This window comes from Scyliorhinus torazame, chromosome 19 (assembly GCF_047496885.1).
Source record: "Scyliorhinus torazame isolate Kashiwa2021f chromosome 19, sScyTor2.1, whole genome shotgun sequence".
NCBI classification, from domain to species: Eukaryota; Metazoa; Chordata; class Chondrichthyes; order Carcharhiniformes; family Scyliorhinidae; genus Scyliorhinus; species Scyliorhinus torazame.
Window position 1 is genome coordinate 35,548,380 of NC_092725.1, and position 23,226 is coordinate 35,571,605.

The 23,226-nt window shown below is 45.8% G+C and overlaps 1 long non-coding RNA gene across 1 annotated transcript; it reads left to right on the plus strand.

The window, feature by feature from the left end:
• The first annotated feature begins 1,714 nt into the window (after nt 1-1,714).
• LOC140396083 (uncharacterized) lies at nt 1,715-22,797 on the plus strand. Its single transcript, XR_011936445.1, has 3 exons — nt 1,715-1,790; nt 16,752-16,854; nt 22,719-22,797. It is a non-coding gene; the product is annotated as an uncharacterized lncRNA (long non-coding RNA).
• The last annotated feature ends 429 nt before the right edge of the window (nt 22,798-23,226 follow it).

Here is a 23,226-nt window from a genome sequence, read left to right on the forward strand (position 1 = left end):
CTGTGGAACACCACTGGTCACAGCCCTCCAATTAGAAAAGCATCCCTCCATTGCTACTCTCTGCCTTCTATGGCCTAGCCAGTTCTGTATCCACCTTGCCAGCTCACCCCTGATCCCGTGTGACTTCACCTTTTGTACCAGTCTGCCATGAGGGACCTTGTCAAAGGCCTTAATGAAGTCCATATAGACAACATCCACTGCCCTATCTGCATCAATCATCTTTGTGACCTCTTCGAAAAACTCTATCAAGTTACTGAGACACGACCTCCCCTTCACAAAACCATGCTGCCTCTCGCTAATCCGACCCCTTGCTTCCAAATGGGAGTAGATCCTGTCTCGAAGAATTCTCTCCAGCAATTTCCCTACCACTGACGTAAGGCTCACTGGCCTGTAGTTCCCTGGACTGTCCTTGCTACCTTTCTTAAACAAAGGAACAACATTGGCTACTCTCCAGTCCTCCGGGACACTACCTGAAGACAGTGAGGATCAAAAGATTTCTGTCAAGGCCTCAGCAATTTCCTCTCTTGCCTCCTTCAGTGTTGTGGGGTAGATCCCATCAGGCCCTGGGGACGTATTCGCCTTAATATTTTTCAAGACGCCCAACACCTCGTCTTTTTGGATCTCAATGTGACCCAGGCTACATACACACCCTTCTCCAGATTCAATATCTACTAATTCCTTCTCTTTGGTGAATACTGATGCAAAGTATTCATTTAGTACCTCGCCCATTTCCTTTGGCTCCACACATAGATTCCCTGGCCTGTCCTTCAGTGGGCCAACCCTTTCCCTGGCTACCCTCTTGCTTTTTATGTGTGTGTAAAAAGCCTTGGGATTTTCCTTAACCCAATGACTTTTCAAAAAGAAAAAAGGTGGCTTTTGTACGGTCAAGAAGGGTGGGGACAGTGGAAACACTTGAGGTGTATAAAGAAAGTGCGAAGTTACTCAAGTGGAATATGAGGAGGGGACATAACAAATCTTTGGCAAGTTGGATGAAGGTGAATCCCAATGCTTCTTATACATATGTAAAAAAGAAGAGGGTGGCCAGGGAAAGACCATAATAGATGGGAGCAGAATTAGGCCACTCGGTCCATCGAGTCTGCTCGGCCATTAAATAATGGCTGAAAGGGTTGGACCACTTAAGGCAGTGGCGGGGGGTGGGGGTCGATGTGTTGGGCCATTAGAAATGGACGAGGTACTAAATGACTACTTTGCCTCAGTGTTCACCAAAGAAAAGGCCTTTGTGGAAGATGATTCTTGGCTAGGGAAGTCTGGGTCATGTTGACATCAAAAAGGAGATGGTATTGTATGTTTCAAAAGATATTAAGGTAGACAAGTTTCCTCGGCCTGATTGGATTTAGCACAAAATACTGAGGGAAACAAGGGAGGAATTTGCTGGGGCCTTGATTGACATCTTTGTATCTTAATTTGTACAGGTGAGATCCCACGGATTGGAGATTAGCTAATGTGATACCACTTTTTAAGAAAGATAGCAGACATAATCCAGGAAGCTAAAGGCCAGTGAACCTCACGTCGGTACATTATTGGAGATAATTCTCAGGAACAGGATTTATAACCATTTGGAAACAAATAGACTCGTCACCCGCTGTCGATTTCAGTGGGAGCGGAGCAGGCTAGTCAATTTCAGCGGGAGCAGTGCGCAAGTGATTTCTGGGAGGTAAGTCTCTCCTTTAAAAACACTTGTCTTTGCAGGAGCAGGCCAGTCGATTTCAGCGGGAGCGGAGCAGGCTAGTCAATTTCAGCGGGAGCAGTGTGCAAGTGATTTCTGGGAGGTAAGTCTCTCCTTTAAAAAACACTTGTCTTTGCAGGAGCAGGCCAGTCGATTTCAGCGGGAGCGGAGCAGGCTTGTCAATTTCAGCGGGAGCAGTGCGCAAGTGATTTCTGGGAGGTAAGTCTCTCCTTTAAAAACACTTGTCTTTGCAGGAGCAGGCCAGTCGATTTCAGCGGGAGCGGAGCAGGCTTGTCAATTTCAGCGGGAGCAGTGCGCAAGTGATTTCTGGGAGGTAAGTCTCTCCTTTAAAAACACTTGTCTTTGCAGGAGCAGGCCAGTCGATTTCAGCGGGAGCGGAGAAGGCTAGTCAATTTCAGCGGGAGCAGTGCGCAAGTGATTTCTGGGAGGTAAGTCTCTCCTTTAAAAACACTTGTCTTTGCAGAAGCAGGCCAGTCGATTTCAGCGGGAGCGGAGAAGGCTAGTCAATTTCAGCGGGAGCAGTGCGCAAGTGATTTCTGGGAGGTAAGTCTCTCCTTTAAAAACACTTGTCTTTGCAGGAGCAGGCCAGTCGATTTCAGCGGGAGCGGAGCAGGCTAGTCAATTTCAGTGGGAGCAGTGCGCAAGTGATTTCTGGGAGGTAAGTCTCTCCTTTAAAAACACTTGTCTTTGCAGGAGCAGGCCAGTCGATTTCAGCGGGAGCGGAGCAGGCTAGTCAATTTCAGTGGGAGCAGTGCGCAAGTGATTTCTGGGAGGTAAGTCTCTCCTTTAAAAACACTTGTCTTTGCAGGAGCAGGCCAGTCGATTTCAGCGGGAGCAGAGCAGGCGAGTCAATTTCAGCGGGAGCAGTGCACAAGTGATTTCTGGGAGGTAAGTCTCTCCTTTAAAAACACTTGTCTTTGCAGGAGCAGGCCAGTCGATTTCAGCGGGAGCGGTGCGTTAGTGATTTCTGGGAGACCTTCACAGGAGCAGGCTAGTCAATTTCTGAGGTAAACACTGACCTGGTCCCGTTTTCGGTCCCTCTTTGCTGTTTGTTTTTAATTTTAGTGTTTAAGGCGGGAACAGGAAGTTCGACCCGCGGACTTCTGGGAAGACCCTCACCAATAAATTCTGGTGGAGAGGAAACCCGAGACACTACACGTGTAGTGTCTCCCACCCGCCTCCTCCTCTAACCTAATAATAAAACCCATTGGTGTGAGGTAAGTACCATATTTTATTATTATTATTTGTTTTTTTAATTTAATTTAGTTGTTATCCAGATCTTGGTAGAAAGTTAGAGGGATGGCAGGAAAGGGAGTGCAATGTTCCTTCTGCAGGATGTTTGAGGTGAGGGATGCCGTTAGTGTCTCTGCTGATTTTACCTGCAGGAAGTGCTGCCATCTCCAGCTCCTCCAAGACCGAGTTAGGGAACTGGAGCTGGAGTTGGAAGAACTTCGGATCATTCGGGAGGCAGAGGGGGTCATAGATAGCAGCTTCAGGGAATTAGTTACACCAAAGATTGGAGATAGATGGGTAACTGTAAGAGGGACTGGGAAGAAGCAGTCAGTGCAGGGATCCCCTGCGGTCGTTCCCCTGAGAAACAAGTATACCGCTTTGGATACTTGTGGGGGGGGGGGACTTACCAGGGGTAAGCCATGGGGTACGGGCCTCTGGCACGGAGTCTGTCCCTGTTACTCAGAAGGGAAGGGGAGAGAGGAGCAGAGCATTAGTAATTGGGGACTCGATAGTCAGGGGCACAGATAGGAGATTTTGTGGGAGTGTGAGAGACTCACGTTTGGTATGTTGTCTCCCAGGTGCAAGGGTACGTGATGTCTCGGATCGTGTTTTCCGGGTCCTTAAGGGGGAGGGGGAGCAGCCCCAAGTCGTGGTCCACATTGGCACTAACGACATAGGTAGGAAAGGGGACAAGGATGTCAGGCAGGCTTTCAGGGAGCTAGGATGGAAGCTCAGAACTAGAACAAACAGAGTTGTTATCTCTGGGTTGTTGCCCGTGCCACGTGATGGTGAGATGAGGAATAGGGAGAGAGAGCAGTTAAACACGTGGCTACAGGGATGGTGCAGGCGGGAGGGATTCAGATTTCAGGATAACTGGGGCTCTTTCTGGGGAAGGTGGGACCTCTACAGACAGGATGGTCTACACCTGAACCTGAGGGGCACAAATATCCTGGGGGGGGAGATTTGTTAGTGCTCTTTGGGGGGGTTTAAACTAATGCAGCAGGGGCATGGGAACCTGGATTGTAGTTTTAGGGTAAGGGAGAATGAGAGTATAGAGGTCAGGAGCACAGATTTGATGTCGCAGGAGGGGGCCAGTGTTCAGGTAAGTGGTTTGAAGTGTGTCTACTTCAATGCCAGGAGTATACAAAATAAGGTAGGGGAACTGGCAACATGGGTTGGTACCTGGGACTTCGATGTTGTGGCCATTTCAGAGACATGGATAGAGCAGGGACAGGAATGGATGTTGCATGTTCCGAGGTTTAGGTGTTTTAGTAAGCTCAGAGAAGGAGGCAAAAGAGGGGGAGGTGTGGCGCTGCTAGTCAAGAGCAGTATTACGGTGGCGGAGAGGATGCTAGATGGGGACTCATCTTCCGAGGTAGTATGGGCTGAGGTTAGAAACATGAAAGGAGAGGTCACACTGTTGGGAGTCTTCTATAGGCCTTCAAATAGTTCTAGGGATGTAGAGGAAAGGATGGCGAGGATGACCCTGGATAAGAGCGAAAGTAACAGGGTAGTATTATGGGAGACTTTAACTTTCCAAAAATTGACTGGAAAAGATATAGTTCGAGTACATTAGATGGGTCGGTTTTTGTACAGTGTGTGCAGGAGGGTTTCCTGACACAATATGTTGTCAGGCCAACAAGAGGCGAGGCCACGTTGGATTTGGTTTTGGGTAATGAACCAGGCCAGGTGTTGGATTTGGAGGTAGGAGAGCACTTTGGGGACAGTGACCACAATTCGGTGACGTTTACGTTAATGATGGAAAGGTATAAGTATACACCGCAGGGCAAGAGTTATAGCTGGGGGAAGGGCAATTATGATGCCATTAGACGTGACTTGGGGGGGATAAGGTGGAGAAGTAGGCTGCAAGTGTTGGGCACACTGGATAAGTGGAGCTTGTTCAAGGATCAGCTACTGCGTGTTCTTGATAAGTATGTACCGGTCAGGCAGGGAGGAAGGCGTCGGTCGAGGGAACCGTGGTTTACCAAAGAAGTGGAATCTCTTGTTAAGAGGAAGAAGGAGGCCTATGTGAAGATGAGGTGTGAAGTTTCAGTTGGGGCGATGGATAGTTCCAAGGTAGCGAGGAAGTATCTAAAGAGTGAGCTAAAACGAGCAAGGAGGGGACATGAGAAGTATTTCGCAGGTAGCTTCAAGGAAAACCAAAAAGCTTTCTATAGGTATATCAGGAATAAGCGAATGACTAGGGAAAGAGTAGGACCAGTCAAGGACAGGGATGGGACGTTGTGTGTGGAGTCTGACGAGATAGGCGAGATACTAAATGAATATTTTTCGTCGGTTTTCACTCAGGAAAAAGATAATGTTGTGGAGGAGAATGCTGAGACCCAGGCTAATAGAATAGATGGCATTGAGGTATGTAGGGAAGAGGTGTTGGCAATTCTGGACAGGCTGAAAATAGATAAGTCCCGGGTCCTGATGGGATTTATCCTAGGATTCTCTGGGAGGCCAGGGAAGAGATTGCTGGACCTTTGGCTTTGATTTTTATGTCATCATTAGCTACAGGAATAGTGCCAGAGGACTGGAGGATAGCAAATGTGGTCCCTTTGTTCAAAAAGGGAAGCAGAGACAACCCCGGCAACTATAGACCGGTGAGCCTCACGTCTGTAGTGGGTAAAGTCTTGGAGGGGATTATAAGAGACAAGATTTATAATCATCCAGATAGGAATAATATGATCAGGGATAGTCAGCATGGCTTTGTGAAGGGTAGGTCATGCCTCACAAACCTTATCGAGTTCTTTGAGAAGGTGACTGAACAGGTAGACGAGGGTAGAGCAGTTGATGTGGTGTATATGGATTTCAGCAAAGCGTTTGATAAGGTTCCCCAAGGTAGGCTATTGCAGAAAATATGGAGGCTGGGGATTGAGGGTGATTTAGAGATGTGGATCAGAAATTGGCTAGCTGAAAGAAGACAGAGGGTGGTGGTTGATGGGAAATGTTCAGAATGGAGTTCAGTTACAAGTGGAGTACGACAAGGATCTGTTCTGGGGCCGTTGCTGTTTGTCATATTTATCAATGACCTAGAGGAAGGCGCAGAAGGGTGGGTGAGTAAATTTGCAGACGATACTAAAGTCGGTGGTGTTGTCGATAGTGTGGAAGGATGTAGCAGGTTACAGAGGGATATAGATAAGCTGCAGAGCTGGACTGAGAGGTGGCAAATGGAGTATAATGTAGAGAAGTGTGAGGTGAATAACTTTGGAAGGAATAACAGGAATGCGGAATATTTGGCTGATGGTAAAGTTCTTGAAAGTGTGGATGAGCAGAGGGATCTAGGTGTCCATGATCCCTGAAAGTTGCCACGCAGGTTGATAGGGTTGTGAAGAAGGCCTATGGAGTGTTGGCCTTTATTGGGAGAGGGATTGAGTTCCGGAGTCAGGAGGTCATGTTGCAGCTGTACAGAACTCTGGTACGGCCGCCTTTGGAGTATTGCGTACAGTTCTGGTCACCGCATTATAGGAAGGACGTGGAGGCTTTGGAGCGGGTGCAGAGGAGATTTACCAGGATGTTGCCTGGTATGGAGGGAAAATCTTATGAGGAAAGGCTGATGGACTTGAGGTTGTTTTCGTTGGAGAGAAGAAGGTTAAGAGGAGACTTAATAGAGGCATACAAAATGATCAGGGGGTTAGATAGGGTGGACAGTGAGAGCCTTCTCCCGCGGATGGAAATGGCTGGCACGAGGGGACATAGCTTTAAACTGAGGGGCAATAGATATAGGACAGAGGTCAGAGGTAGGTTCTTTACGCAAAGAGTAGTGAGGCCGTGGAATGCCCTACCTGCTACAGTTGTGAACTCGCCAACATTGAGGGCATTTAAAATTTTATTGGATAAATATATGGATGATAATGGCATAGTGTAGGTTAGATGGCTTTTGTTTCGGTGCAACATCGTGGGCCGAAGGGCCTGTCCTGCGCTGTATCGTTCTATGTTCTATGTTCAATAGACGGCATGGTTACCCCAGTTATCTACCTCACTGGTAATGTCCTCAACAAAATCCACTGAATTAGTTAGGCACGACCTAGCCTTTATGAACCTATGCTGTGTCTGCCCACTGGACAATTTCTTCCAGATGCCTCACTATTTCTTCCTTGATGATAGATTCCAGCATCTTCCCTACCACCGAAGTTAAGCTCACTGGCCTATAATTACCCGCTTTCTGCGTACCTCCTTTTTTAAACAGTGGTGTCACGTTTGCTAATTTCCAATCCGCCGGCACCACCCCAGAATCTTAAGAATTTTGGTAAATTATCACTAATGCATTTGCAATTTCCCTAGCCATCTCTTTTAGCACTCTGGGAGGCATTCCATCAGTGCCAGGTGATTTGTCTAACTTTAGCCCCATTAGCTTGCCCATCACTATCTCCTGAGTGATACCAATCCTCTCAAGGTCCTCACCTGTCATAGCCAAATATCTATCAGTCACTGGCATGTTATTTGTGTCTTCCACTGTGAAGGCCGACCCAATAAACCTGTTCAGTTCCTCAGCCATTTCCTCATCTCCCATTATTAAATCTCCCTTCTCATCCTCTAAAGGACCAATATTTACCTTATTCACCCTTTTTGTTTTATATATTTGTGGAAACTTTAACTATCTGTTTTTCGAAACTGAGCAAGTTTACTCTCACAATCTATCTTACTCTTCTTCAATGCTTTTTTAGTAGCTTTCTGTTGTCCCCGAAAGATTTTCCAGTCCTCTAGTCTCCCACTAAGCTTCGCCACTTTGTATGCTTTTGCCTTCAATTTGACTCTCCCTTATTTCCTTAGATACACACGGTCGATTTTCCCTCCTTCTACCGTCCTTCCTTTTTGTTGGTATAAACCTTTGCTGAGCACTGTGAAAAATCTCTTGGAAGGAGATTACAATGGTTGAGAAAAGAACTAGCTGAAGTAGACTGGGAGCAAAGACTTTATGGTGAAACAGTTGAGGAACAGTGTTCCTCAACTGTTTCACCATAAAGTCTTTGCTCCCAGTCTACTTCAGCTAGTTCTTTTCTCAACCATTGTAATCTCCTTTGTTTAAGCACAAAACACTAGTGTTTCACTTTACCTTCACGCCCTCCATCTGTATTTTAAATTCCACATATTGTGATCACTCCTTCCGAGAGGATCCCTAACTATGAGATCATAAATCAATCCTGCCTCATTACACAGGACGAGATCTAGAACCGCTTGTTCCCTTGTAGGTTCCATTGCATACTGTTCTAGGAAACTATCGTGGATACATTCTGTAAACTCCTCCTCAAGGCTGCCTTGACCGACCTTGTTGAATCAATCGACATGTCGATTAAAATCCCTCATGATAACTGCTGTACCATTTATACATGCTTATTTCTTCTTATTATTTCTTTCTTTATTGCCTGCTCCAACTTAATGTTACTATTTGGTGGCCTATAGACTACTCCTATCAGTGACTTTTTTGCCTTACTATTCCTCATTTCCACCCAAATGAATTCAACCTTCTCCTCCATAGCACAATATCATCCCTTACTATTTCCTTTAACCATGTTTCAGTAATAGCCGCTAAATCATAGTCAATCACGGTGATTTGCGCCATCAGCTCATTTACCTTATTCCGAATACTATGAGCATTCAGATAAGGTACACTTATGTTGGCTTTTTTGCCTCTGTTTTGAATCTTAACACCTCGATCAGCAACCTCTCCTAAGTTATATTTCCTCTTAACTTTTCTCCTAATTTTCCTTGTCTTTGAACCAATATCTTCATGTAACAACCTGCGGTGTCGCTTACCATTAATGTTTTTACTTCCTGTTTTATTCCTTTTAGTATTACTGGGCCTATTCACTGACCTCCCCTCAGCGTCTGTACCTTGTACTGTCGCCCTTTTTGATTTTTGACTCTGGCTTACCTGCCTTACACTTTGCCCCTTACTGCCTTTTGTTTCTGTCCCTGTTTTACTCCTTTCCAACTTCCTGCATCGGTTCCCATCCCCTGCCACATTAGTTTAAACCCTTCCCAACAGCTCTAGAAAACTCCCCTATAACATCAGTTGCAGTCCTGCCGAGGTGCAGACTGTCCGGTTTGTACTGGTGCCACCTCCCCCCGGAACCGGTTCCAATGCCCCAGGAATTTGAATCCCTCCCTCTTGCGCCATCTCTCGAGCCACGCTTCATCCTATCTGTCCTGACATTTCTACTCTGTCTAGCTCCTGGCACTGGAAGCAATCCTGAGATTACTACCTTTGAGGTCCAACGTTTTAGTTTAACTCCTAACTCCCTGAATTCAGCTTGTAGGACCTCGTCCCGTTTTTTACCAATATTGTTGGTGCCTCTGTGCACCAGGACAGCTGGCTGTTCAACCTCCCCGCCCCCTCCCCCCCCCACCCCCTGCCAGAATGTCCTGCAGCCGCTCCGAGACATCCTTAACCCTTGCACCAGGGAGGCAACATACCATCGTGGAGTCTCGATTGCGTCCACTGAACCGCCTGTCTACTACCCTTATGATTGAGTCCCCTATCACTACAACCCTGCCATTCTTCTTCCTGCCCAGCTGCACTGCAGAGCCAGCCACAGTGCCATGAACCTGGTTGCTGCTGCCTTCCCCAGGTGAGCCATCTCCCTCAACAGAATCCAAAGCGGTATATCTGTTTTTGCACGGAGATGACCGCAGGGGACACCTGCATTGCCTTCCTACTCTTGCCCTGTCTTTTGGTCACCCATTTTCTATCTCCCTCAGTAACTTTCACCTGCGGTGTGACCAACTCGCTAAACGTACTATCCACGACGTCCTCAGCATCGCGGATGCTCCAAAGTCCATCCGCAGCTCCAGAGCCATCAAGCGGTTTAACAGAAGCTGCAACTGGACACGTTTTGCACGTGAAGGAGCCAGGGACAGTGGACGTGTCCCTGAGCTCCCACATCACACACGAGGAGCATGACACAGGCCAGGGATCTCTTGCCATGTCTTAAACCTTAGGTAAACGTATACAACTACAATTCCAAAAAACAAAAGAAAAAATAAATAAATTAGACAATGAAAAGAAAAACTACTTCCCAGTCATTTACCAGGGATAAAAAGCACCACCCCTACACCCTCCCCCCACCCCCGCCCCCCACAAGCTTGGAATTCCCACCTAGATTCAAATTCCCAAACTCACTCTTGGTTGTGTCTCACTCTGGCTGTGTCTTCTCTGGTTCACTGGGAGAACTCACTGGAATGAGTTACAAGTTGCTCTTTTTAAATTGGCCTGAGTTGACTCCCCTCCCCACCTGCTTTTAAATCAAAGTAGATTAAGATGAATGACACTTAACTGCCAACCAGTTATGTGAGTGGGTGGGGCAGCCCTTGTTAACCTACACTGCACAATTCTAGATTATTAAATTAATTTAAACTCCTGAAATTTAAAAGGAACAGTCTTACCGATTGGCTTGGATTCAATTCCCACCTAGATTCAAATTCCCAAACTCACCCTTGGTTGAAGGTATGGCGCAATCAGGGAGACAAGCTAGTTAAATATAAACTACTCCCACAGCTTGGAAATTCGAAAACTAGTAGGCACAGTCTAAAAAATAGGTCTAGACTGTTCAGGAAAAATGTTAAGAAGCAGTTTGTCACTCAGCGAGTGACAAAGTTTTGGAACTTCCTCCCACAAACAGCAGCTAAACTATATCAATTGTAATTTTGAATATGAGTTATACAGATGTTTGTTCAGCTAAGATCTTAAAGGATATGGGCCAAAAGGCCAGCATATTGAGTTAGGTCACAGAACAGCCATGACCTCATTAATGGTGAGACAGGCTCGAAGGGTTGAACAGCATACTCCTGCTCCTATCTTCCTATATCCCAAACGATCCAGAAGCAGCGAGAAATGTTGCTTTCCCTTTATGACGAGTTCGGCTTTACCCAGAGTAATGGCATGTACAGATCGAAGGCTTCTGAATGCCTGCTACTCACAGACCAATTGGCTTTGACCACTTGCATGATCCTGTAACCCAGACTCTAGGTACTTCCTGAATTGGGTTATTCTTTATTCATGGTTGTAGTGAAGATTTTTATACCCTTCAGCATCTGTAGATGTACTTCGCCCAACACATGTGTCTGGGAGAGAGTCAGTGCTGATAATCTTTCTTGCTCCCAACCAGTATCCACGATTTTTGTGACTAATTTCTTCTTTTGCAATGTTTATTGCCTCAATCCTAATCGCCAGTTTTCTCTTTTGTTACGTTGCTTTGTTCGCCGCATCCAAAACTCTGGATTAGTGGATACACGATGAGATGTTTTATTAAGAGGTGCTGCTCATGGAATCTCAGATAGAGCCCCACAAAGCTCCCACAAATACTCTGCCCATGTCACTATACATCATGTGCAGAAATGTATCCTCTGATATATAACATCCACAACATCCATCCACTATAGTTTCGAACAGGAGGAGGCAGATTGATCAAAGCTTTTATTTGCCTGAGGGGTATTAACATGATCAACATGTGGAGGATGTCTCCACCTGCCGTAGAATCTAGAACCTGAAGTCACTGTTTCAAAATACACAAAGATTAGGAGATTTCTGAGTACTTTCCCTTGTGGTGAATACCTGGAACTCCATTTCTCAAAAGGTGCAGAAGCAGAATGTTGGAATATGTTTCATGACAGAGCAAGATAGATTCCTGATTATCTAAGGGATGAAAATTAGGAGCACGGTAGTTAGCATTGTTGCCTCACAGCGCCAGGGTCCTGGGTTTGATACCCGCTTGGGTCACTGTCTGTGTGGAGTCTGCATGGTCTCCCCGTGTCTGCGTGGGTGTCCTCCGGGTGCTCCGTTTTCCACCCACAGTCCAAAGACGTGCTTGTTAGGTGAACTGAACATTCTGAATTCTCCCTCAGTGAAACCGAACAGGCGCCGGAATGTGGCGACTGGAGAATTTTGACAGTAACTTAATTGCAGTGGTAATGTAAGCCTACTTGTGACACTAATACAGATTATTATTAAATTATTATATTATAAGCACACCTCCAGACCATTCATGCAAGTCAACTGGAGAAAGATTGTCCCGAGATTGTAAATTCTATGAAACACTGATCTCTGTGGAGCACCGCTCGTCACATCCTGCCAACCAGAAAAAAGACCCATTGTTGCCAACTCTCTGCTTCCGCTTAAATAGCCAATATTCAATTCATGCTAGTATGTTATCCGACGTTAAGCCATTAGTTTTTATTTTTTGCAGTAACGTTTCACATGGCATTTATCAAATACCTTTTGGAACGACGAGCACAGTACATTTACCGGTTCACTACGCACGTGACTGCTTCAGCACATTCCAATAAAGTCGTTCAACATTAGCAGCACGGTAGCATTGTTGGGCAGCACGGTAGCATTGTGGATAGCACAATTGTTTCACAGCTCCAGGGTCCCAGGTTCGATTCCGGCTTGGGTCACTGTCTGTGCGGAGCCTGCACATCCTCCCCGTGTGTGCGTGGGTTTCCTCCGGGTGCTCCGGTTTCCTCCCACAGTCCAAAGATGTGCAGGTTAGGTGGATTTGCCATGATAAATTTCCCCTAGTGTTCAAAATTGCCCTTGGTGTTGGGTGGGGTTACTGGGTTATGGGGATAGGGTGGAAGTGTGGGCTTGGGTAGGGTGCTCTTTCCAAGAGCCGGTGTAGACTCGATGGGCCGAATGACCTCCTTCTGCACTGCAAATTCTATGATTCTAACATGTTTTTCCTTTCATAGAACAATCTTGACACTACCTGATTTGCCTGAAATTCTCCCAAATGCCTGCTATAACATCAGACCCCTACGCTCCAACATCAATTCCCCAGAAATATCTGATGTAGGACCAGAGCTCACGTTAATTCTTTACCTGTTGAAATGTCCTTACCTGTCCATCCTTATAATTTGTACGCTCGTTTCCTGTCGTAGTCCATCTGATCTTCCCTAGTTACCAATCTTTCTGTCAATACTTGTTCTTCTTGGTATTCTCTACAATAATCTGAGCAAATCTGTGGAAATAACTGCTTTTTCTTAAAATTTATTACTGCCATTACCTTTTATAATTAACGACAGATGATGGACCTTCTCCTTGTGGCTTGTCTTTCTAATTGAGTTTGGCTGACCTGTGTAATTTCAATTCACAGAATCGCATAATAAAAGATAGCAGAAGGGGCCCTTTGGCCCCTCGAGTCTGCACCGATGCATGAAAAACACTTGCATTTTAACATGTGCAACTGAATCCCGGTTTATCTACCTCTGAAACACAGTTGTCAGTTGATTTCTGATAACTCTGCTTTCAGCCCTGATAACTCAATGGTCCAAATACTAATCGTTAATGTACACTGTTCTCCCTCGAACTGAATGTGCACTTCCAAGAAACTATCCTGAAAGCATGCTATGAACTTATCAACTACTACCTTTCCCCATTTAATTTTCCAATTTATTTGTAGACTAAATTCTCCATGATTATCCTGGAACCTTTCTGACAAGACCTGCTTATCTCTTCTTTTCTTATTTTTCCTGAAATTAAGAGGAAAGGTTGAGGGAGCTTTTCTCTTTGGAGCGGAGGAGGATGAGAGTCGACTTAAGGGGGATAGACAGAGTGGACGTACAGATACTATTTCATCAGGTGGATGTAGCTGTTACAAGGTGGCATAACTATAAGGTTCATGGTGGGAGATATAGGAGGGATGTTTGAGGTAGGTTCTTTACTCAGAGAGTGGTTAGGGTGTGGAATGGACTGCCTGCTGTGAGAGTGGAGTCGGGCACTTTAGAAAATTTCAAGCGGTCATTGGATAGGCACATGGAGCACACCAGAATGACAGGGGGTGGGATAGCTTGATCTTGGTTTCGGACAATGCTCGGTACAACATCGAGGCCCGAAGGGGCTGTTCTGCGCTGTACTGTTCTATGTTATAGTTACAATTAGGGTGCGTGCACACGACTCACGCATGCTACTTCTTGTTGTTATAATTTCCCATCTGAAATCAAAATGTATCTAGATCCTGGTTGATTGATTTTCTGACATCTCTCTCTCTACTGTTTGAATTAAGTCATTAATTATCTCCTGGTCTACACGTTCAAATGTTCTTGCCCTTCCTAAATTGGAGGGCTTTCATTTCTCTATTTCTAACAGTAAGACAAAAGCTATCGTATTCACCCCCTAAACAAACTCCCGTCCCAAACGACTGGCCTCACTCGTCTACAGTTAACATGGAATGTATATTGTATACAGTCCCAGCACTGAGCACATCATCCACATTGCACATCGCTGCACTGAGGCAATATGTGTAGAGCTAAGAAATAGGAAGGATGCAGTAACATTGTTGGGACTTTGCTACAGGCCTCCCAAAAGCGAGCGTGAAGTAGAGGTACAAATATGTAGACAGGTTATCGAAAATTGTAGGAGCAATAGGGTGGTCGTGATGGGAGATTTTAACTACCCCAACATTGAATGGGATTCATGGAGTTTTGGAAGTGGAGACGGAGCAGAATTTGTAAGGAACATCCAGGAGAGTTTTTTGAGAGCAGTATGTAAATAGTCCAACTTGGGAAGGGGCCATACTGGACCTGGTTTTGGAGAATGATCCCGGCCAGGTAGTTGAAGTTTCAGTCGGTGATTACTTTGGGAATAGCGATCACAATTCCGTAAGTTTGAGAATACTCATGGACAAAGTCGAGAGTGGTCCTAAAGGAAGAGTGCTATATTTGGGAAAGGCCAAGTCTAACAAAATTCGGCTTTAGATAGGGAATGTCGATTGGGAGCAGCTGTTTAAGGGTAAATCCACATTTGAAATGTGGGATTCTTTTAAGGAAAGTTTGATTAGAGTGCAGGACAGACATGTCCCTGTGAAAATGAGGGATAGAAATGGCAAGATTAGGGAACCATGGATGACGGGTGGAATTGTGAGACTAGCTAAGGTAGAAAAGAAAGCATACATAAGATCTTGGCGACTTAAAACTGATGAAGCTTTGGAGGAATATCGGGAAAGTAGGACAAATCTCAAACGCGCAATAAAGAGGGCTAAAAGGGGTCATGAAATATCTTTGGCTAACAGGGTTGAGGAAAATCCCAAAGCCTTTTATTTGTTTCTAGGGAGCAAGAGGGTAACTAGAGAAAGGATTGGCCCACTCAAAGACAAAAGAGGGAATTTATGCGTGGAGTCAGAGGAAATGGGTGAGATTCTTAATGAGTACTTTGCATCGGTATTCACCAAGGAGAGGGACATGATGGATGTTGAGGCTTGGGATGGATGTTTAAATACTCGAGGTCAAGTCGGCATAAGGAAGGGGGAGGTTTTGGGTATTCTAAAAGGCATTAAGGTGGACAAGTCCCCAGGTTTGGATGGGATCTATCCCAGGTTACTGAGGGAAGCGAGGGACGAAATAGCTGGGGCCTTCACAGATATCTTTGCAGCATCCTTGAGCACGGGTGAGGTCCCAGAGGACTGGAGAATTGCTAATGTTGTCCCTTTGTTTAAGAAGGGTAGCAGGGATAATCCTGGGAATTATAGACCTGTGAGCTTAACGTCAGTGACAGGCCAACTGTTGGAGAAGATACTGAGGGATAGGATCTATTCACATTTGGAAGAAAATAGACTTATCAGTGATAGGCAGCATGGTTTTGTGCAGGGACAGTCATGTCTTACAAACCCAATAGAATTTTTTGAGGAAGTGACAAAGTTAATTGATGAGGGAATGGCTGTAGATGTAAGGTGTTTGATAAAGTTTCCCATGGCAGGTTGATGGAAAAAGTGAAATTGTATGGGGTTCAGGGTGTACTAGCTCGATGGATAAAGAACAGGCAGGGCAACAGGAGACAGAGAGTAATGGTGGAAGGGAGTGTCTCAAAATGGAGAAAGGTGACTAGTGGTGTTCCACAGGGATCCGTGCTCGGACAATTGTTATTTGTGATATACATAAATGATCTGGACGAAGGTATAGGTGGTCTGTTTAGCAAGTTTGCAGATGATACTAAGATTGGTGGAGTTGCAGATAGCGAGGAGAACTGTCAGAGAATACAGCAGATATAGATAGATTGGAGAATTGGGCAGAGAAATGACAGATGGAGTTCAATCCAGGCAAATGCGAGGTGATGCATTTTGGAAGATCTAATTCAAGAGCGGACTATACGGTCAATGGAAGAGTCCTGGAGAAAATTGATGTATAGAGAGATCTGGGCGTTCAGGTCCATTGTACCCTGAAGGTGGCAGCGCAGGTCGATAGAGTGGTCAAGAAGGCATACAGCATGCTTGGCTTCATCAGATGGGGTATTGAGTACAAGAGTCGGCAGGTCCTGTTACAGTTGTATAAGGCTTTGGTTAGGCCACATTTGGTATACTGCGTGCAGTTCTGGTCGCCACAATACCAGAAGGATGTGGATGCTTTAGAGAGGTTGCAGAGGAGGTTCACCAGGTTGTTGCCTGGTATGGAGGGTGCTAGCTATGAAGAAAGGTTAAGTAGATTAGGATTGTTTTCGTTGGAAAGACAGAGGTTGAGGGGGGACCAGATTGAGGTCGACAAAATTATGAGAGGTATGGACAGGGTGAATAGCAACAAGCTTTTTCCAAGAGTGGGGGTGACAATTACAAGGGGTCACGATTTCAAGGTGAGAGGGGGTAAGTTTAAGGGAGATGTGCGTGGACAGTTGTTTACGCAGAGGGTGGTGGGTGCCTGGAACGATAGCATCATTTAAGATGCATCTAGACAGATTTATGAACGGGCGGGGAACAGAGGGAAGTAGACCCTTGGAAAATAGAAGACAGGTTTACATAAAGGATCTTAATCGGCGCAGGCTGGGAGGGCCGAAGGGCCTTTTCCTGTGCTGTAATTTTCTTTGTTCTTTGTTCATATTTAGCACAGACTCCACACTTTATTCAATGCATCCACTGGACAGAATCTCTGCACTGAAGTAACTCATCGCATTGAATACAACCTCCAAACTAATCTTTTGTGTGCAGGTATGATGATGTGTGAATCATTCCATATTATTTTTTGCATTAAACTGTTCAGTTCAGGCATGGTCTGCTAAAGAAACAGAGTGTTCAAATAGCAATTATTAAGATGAGAAAATTGCACGTTGCAGTGTCTTTTCCAAATAGGTGGGCAATGAGATCCTAGCTCGTGTTCTAGGGCTATTTATTAATGCAAGTTTGTTGCAGTGTGTTCACGTCTATCGGACAGGATGTCAGGAGGTTACTGGACTGTTCCATGTTACAGGAACATTTCCAACAAAGCCAAAAGGTCTGCGTCACTAGAGATTCGGAGCAGCCGTTGTGCAAATGCAGCAAGACTTGAACAATAATCTTGTTTTGTCTGATCAGTGGCAAATAGCATTATAGCCGCACAACTGGCTGACTTGCCCATCCCAATCAAGAGAGAATCTAACCATTCCCACTTCATATTTGATTGCAATGAGATTAGTCACCCACACAGTATCAACATCCTTGGCGTAGTAATCAAACTAAAGAACATAGAACATAGAAAATACAGCACAGAACAGGCCCTTCGGCCCACGATGTTGTGCCGAACCTTTGTCCTAGATTAATCATAGATTATCATTGAATTTACAGTGCAGAAGGAGGCCATTCGGCCCTTTGAGCCTGCACTGGCTCTTGGAAAGAGCACCCTACCCAAACTCAACACCTCCACCCAACACCAAGTAAATTTTCCAAAAGGGGCTGGTTTAGCACACTGGGCTAAATAGCTGGCTTTTAAAGCAGGTCAGCAGCATGGGTTCAAGTCCTGTACCAGCCTCCCTGAACAGGCGCCAGAATGTGGCGACTAGGGGCTTTTCACAGTAATTTCATTTGAAACCTACTTGTATATGGGGCTGTTTAGCACAGGGCTAAATCACTGGCTTTGAAAGCAGACCAAGGCAGGCCAGCAGCATGGTTCAATTCCCGTAACAGCCTCCCCGAACAGGCGCCGGAATGTGGCGACTAGGGGCTTGTCACAGTAACTTAATTTGAAGCCTACTTGTGACAATAAGCGATTTTCATTTCATTTCATTTCAAGTAAATATTGTGGCTGCATAAGGCCGTCAGTGGCAAGTAGCTCATCTCACAGAAACACAGAAATGATGAGCAGGAGTAGATCATTCGGGCCTTTGAGCCTGTTCCGCCATGGAGCATGGCTGACCCTGGATTTTAATCTTTAAACAAATCTCTTCATTGATTATGTTCAGTGACTTTGCTTCCACGGCCTTCTGTGGTAGAACAGTCCACAGGTTTTCTCCCATTTGAGCAAAGATATTTTTCCTCAGCTCAGTCCTAATTGGTCAACCCTGCATTCTGTGTCTCCCGGCTTTAGATTTTCCAACCAGGAAATAAACAATCTCCCTGCATTTATCTGTCCAGCCCTGTTAGAATTGTATACAAGTCAATCAGATTACAGTGAATACATGTCGAGTCAAACTAATACCTCCTCTTTTGGAAGTTCCACAAACCCCGGTATCAGCCTACTGAACCCCTACTGTCACCCTTATGGCACATATATCCTTTCTTAGGTTAGCAGACCAAAACTGCGTGCAATATTCCAGGTGTGGTTTCACCCAGGAGGTGTATCACTGCAATAATGCATCCCTACTTCTGAACTCAAATCATCATGCAACGAAGGACAACATACTATTTTCCATCCTAATTGATTGTTACACCTCCCTCTCCACCTTCACTGACAAGGTGTATAAGACTGCCAGATCCCTGGGCAGCATGGTAGCACAGTTGCTTCACAGCTCCAGGGTCCCAGGTTCGATTCCCAGCTGAGGACACTGTCTGTGCGCAGTCTGTACTTTCTCCCCGTGTCTGAGTGGGTTTCCTCCGGGTGCTCCGGTTTCCGACCACATTCCAAAGATGTGCAGGTGAGGTGGATTGGCCATGCTAAATTGTCCTTAGTGTCCAAAAGGTTGGGTGGGGTTACGGGGATGGGGTGGAGGCGTGGGCTTGGGAAGGAAGGAATCGCTGAACATAAAATTCTCAGGAGGGGAGAGAACGGAATCTGATAACAGTGGGAAAGAGTGCTAAAATACTGCATCATAAGCTGAGTAAAGTAGATGGCAAGGTTCCAAAAATGAACTGAATTGGGGAACAACAGAATGGATTGTTACAACAATCAGTTATAATCCGAAAAGCTTTGATTAGAATGTTAAAACAATGGGTCAGAATCCAAGAAACAAAGGTTGGAATGTTGCAACAATGAGCAAGGATTTTTCCTGGGCACTTCAGTGCCTTTCTAGGTACATGCATGACTATCAATGGCTGATCGGATATACACACTCCAGGTTATTCAAGCATGTTAATAACCCATCCTCACTATGATTGGTGTCCCTGGTAAGTCTTTAGAACTGAGTGATTGACATGTCTAATTATAATATACTGGAGTGAGGGGCAGGATTGGCAGCTCAACATAATGGGATATAAAATCTTCAGGCAAGACAGACGATGGTGTAGAAAAGGAGGATACATTGCACTATTAGTTAAGGAGGCAGTTACTGCATTAAGGAGTGATGATCTTGTTGCTAACTTTTGGTTGGCTCTTAAATCGTAATTTGCTCTGTTTGTTTAACCTTCGCTCGAGAATCACCAGGTATCTTTATGATAGCGCCATGAGGTTCAAGTTCAAGTAATGATCAATAACTCAACACACCAATTGGTAAGATTCAAATCAAAACACATTTATTATCCACAGTAAATCACTACTCGTGCATAAACCCTACTTTCTAGGCTATTCCTATCACTAAAAAGCCTATACTTAGCTTCGGACTGGCCCACCAGGTCAGGGGAACAAATGGCCTTTTGTTCAGGTCCTGAGTCTGCAGGATTCAAAAGCTGGTATGGACTGGTAGCTAGGAGCGCCTATCTCGTAGCCAGCGTTGACTTGAGACTTATTTGGTTGGCGGCAGCTGAGACAGGTCACTCTCACGGGTTGATTCAAGTTCCTGAGTGACCCTGCCAAAGAAGGCCGATTGGTACTTGGGGTTTTTACTTTATAGTCCCCAGGGGCATCCCGCCCTTCGGGGCAGACCCCGTACCTGGTTCCAAGTGATTGGACTGCGTTCCGATCACTTGGATTGATTTCTCCAATACTGGAGCTGTTCCCTGATCGTTGGGCAGTCCCTAAATGTCCGCTGGCCTTCCTTTGTCTTGGCTCCTGCAGGCGCCGAGGAGTCTGGCTTGGCTTTATTCACCTCAACTGTTGCCATTGTGCCCTGGAATCGCTCATTACTGTGCAGATGGCTGCTGGTTTCAGTGCTGTCTGGTTCCTTACAGGTTTCAATACACATGATTTCTGTATTTGCTAGTCTTTGCCTGTGTTATCTGAATTTCCCTTCAGCCTTTGTGGTTCTCCATTTTAAGTTGGGAAGTGGCCAACCCAGGTGGCTACACACCCTCCTTGTGATCCTAACTACGTTGTCTTCATTCCCTGACCCAGAGAGCACTGTTCTATGGCCTCTACACTGACCATAACTATGCAAGAAAAATTTTAACTAACAATTTCTAAGTGGCGCTATGTCAAAACAGGAACATGCATTACAAAATTTAAAAAACGGTACCTCTAACTGTCCTCAATAAACTACACTCACTCAAACATTCAATCATTCTAACTTCCTAAACAATACAAAATAAAAGCAGCATTTACATTTTTCCTGGCTTGGCAGTCAAGCACAGGGGTGTACAATATTTCCATTTCTTTATTTACCGAAGAACGCAAACGAATGTCCTTTATTATAGATCGATGGTTCGGGGTCCTGGGTATAACATGGGGGATCTTATTCTGTTTACCGGGGTGCAAGTGCGGAAGGCTCTCCTTCTCCATTTCCTCATGCGGATAGTCTGCACGATGCTGCAGAGCATCGCCAACACTAATAGGGATTCGACTACGTAGGAAAGGGAATACCACGTTATGAGCTTATCACACCATGATGGTGTGGTGTTGCCTGTTACTGGGCTCGGGGTGCTATGGGGAAGTGAATCATTAACGGCTGGAGGGGGGAGGGGGTTGGGGTCAGGGGGTTCGCGTTCGCGCGCAACCGAATACAAATTGCAATAATGAAAAACATGTATGCCGTCTTCATTGTTGACTTAGTCTTTCTCTTCTCTTCTCTTCCTTTCCATTTTGTCTCTTTTGTTGGAACTTCTGGGATTCTGTGGGATCAAGCATAGTTTCTGTTACTATCTTGGTTAATATATCGTGCGTTAGTATGCCTGTCCTTCAGTACCAATTCTCCCTTTACAATGTGCCACCGTGTGTGACTCCTTCATTTAAAAAAACATTTTTTTTTAACCGAATATTCAGGACAAGACACACTTAAAAATCCTGAAACAGTGCGAGCCGTCTCGCAGGCTGCGCAATTTACCATCCAAATGTTTGCGGATGTAAATAGCATAGGGATAGCAACCTAAGGGTTGCCGGAAAACAAAACAAAACTTTTTGAACCAAAAGTGCCAAAATGAGGTGCGTATGGGCTGCGACGGGTAAGAATTGGATGGAATCCCCGGGTAGGACGGCGACCAATGCCGTGTGTGCTCTACCCGAGCGTAGCTGACCAGAGGGGGGGTCCTCAGGCAGGGCGGGGACCAATGCCGTTTCTCCACTGCCTGAGCAACCGGAAAGAACGGGCAAGAAATGTAATCATTGTGGGGGGGTTGCCGTATTGGTTCTACCTTCGAACCAGAAGAGCAGTTATAAACGGGGGTCTGGCAAGCTCTGTGGTTTCGGCCGATGAGTGTGCTGGCAAGCTCTCAAAGGTTTCTGCAGACAAATAAGGCGTGGAGCCGTGGGGAAAAAAAATTCCGATCTTACAAACAACATTTAACACTAACAGTAACAAACAACATTAAACAACAAGCTGCAGGTTCCATCAGAAAGGACACTGTTTTCTCCCAAGCGGTTCCTTTTTAAAACATCATCTGGACACCTCCGTTATCAGTTGCGAACAGGGCTGCAAAGGGGTTCTCGTTTTGGGAGTCAGGCTCAAAGTCGTCATCTTCTCCCAGATGCCATACTTTTGAATGTATAAGGGCTGATAGGGCTGCATGGTGCGATTTAGGGTCCATCTCGTCGTTCCGGATGAGCCTGTATGAGTTGACGCGGTGCCAAAAGGTGGTGTCAAGTTCTGTGGGGCGGAATCGTCATTGTAGGGTGGTGGTGTTTGGTGGGGTTTGTTGAAGAACGTGATGAGGAAGGGATCACTCGAATCGTGGTCAGATTCGCTGGGTGTGGGCCCTGTTGCCTGGGGATAGCAGGGAGGCGTGCTGTGGCTATTGTCTGAGTCACAGTCGCTGTCGCTGCTGCTGCTGTCTGTGGGCGTTCCGGGGCGGAGTTTAGAGGTCGGGGATGGAGTCGAGGGCGAGTCCGTGGATGTGGTGGGCGTGTTGGGGGAGGGTAGGCTGATACGTTGGCTGTGAACGGGGCGTGGTCTGCTGCGTTGACCATGACGTGGTGTGCGTGGTTGGACTGTGGGCCATCTGCCTTAAGCTGGTTAAGATGGAACCATGCAGTCTTTCCATTGGGTACTTCATTTTATAGATGGAGGGGCTTACTTTGTCCTCAATGGAGTATGGACCTGAATATTTAGGTGACAGGAATGTGCTGGGGTTATAAATTGAGAGCATGACCTGCTGTCCTACCTCAAACTCAGTCGCATGCACTGTCTTGTCAAAAGAGGCCTTGCTCTGTTTCTTCCGTGTGCTTAATCTTACTGCGGCTGCTAGCTGAGCCGTTCTTACATTCGCAACTAGTTGTTTTACTGCGTTCTCGTGTGTGAGGGCCGTCACTTCGGGGCTCGTCAAGTCCAATCCTAAAAGAAATTCTGTGCCTTTCATAGGGCGTCCGGTCATGAGAGTGTGTGGGGTGTAGCCTGTGGAAGTTGAGACACTATTTCTCAAAAACATCAACGCAAAAGGTAGGATTGAGTCCCAATTGGTGTTGTTTTGTTGGACCATTTTTCTGAGGGATGATTTTGGGTCCGATTCATGCGCTCCACGATATCACTTGACTGGGGTGGTATGCGATGTGGAATTTTGGGGTAATGCCAAATATCGTGAGGATGTTCTTCATGACACGTCCCGTAAAATGGGAACATTGGTCGAATTCAATGCTGCGGGGGAGTCCCCATCTCGTAAAGATGTGGTGGGTCAGGATCTTGGCTGTGGTCTTTGCCGTGTTCGTTCTGGATGGGAATGCCTCTACCCATTTCGTAGAAGTGTCTATGATGACTAATACGTATTTGTAACCATTCCTGCAAGGAGGCAATGGTCCTATAAAATCGATCTGGAGGTTAGTCCAGGGGCCGTTAACGAGGCGCGTGTGACTAAGCTGAGCCTTCTTGGCAT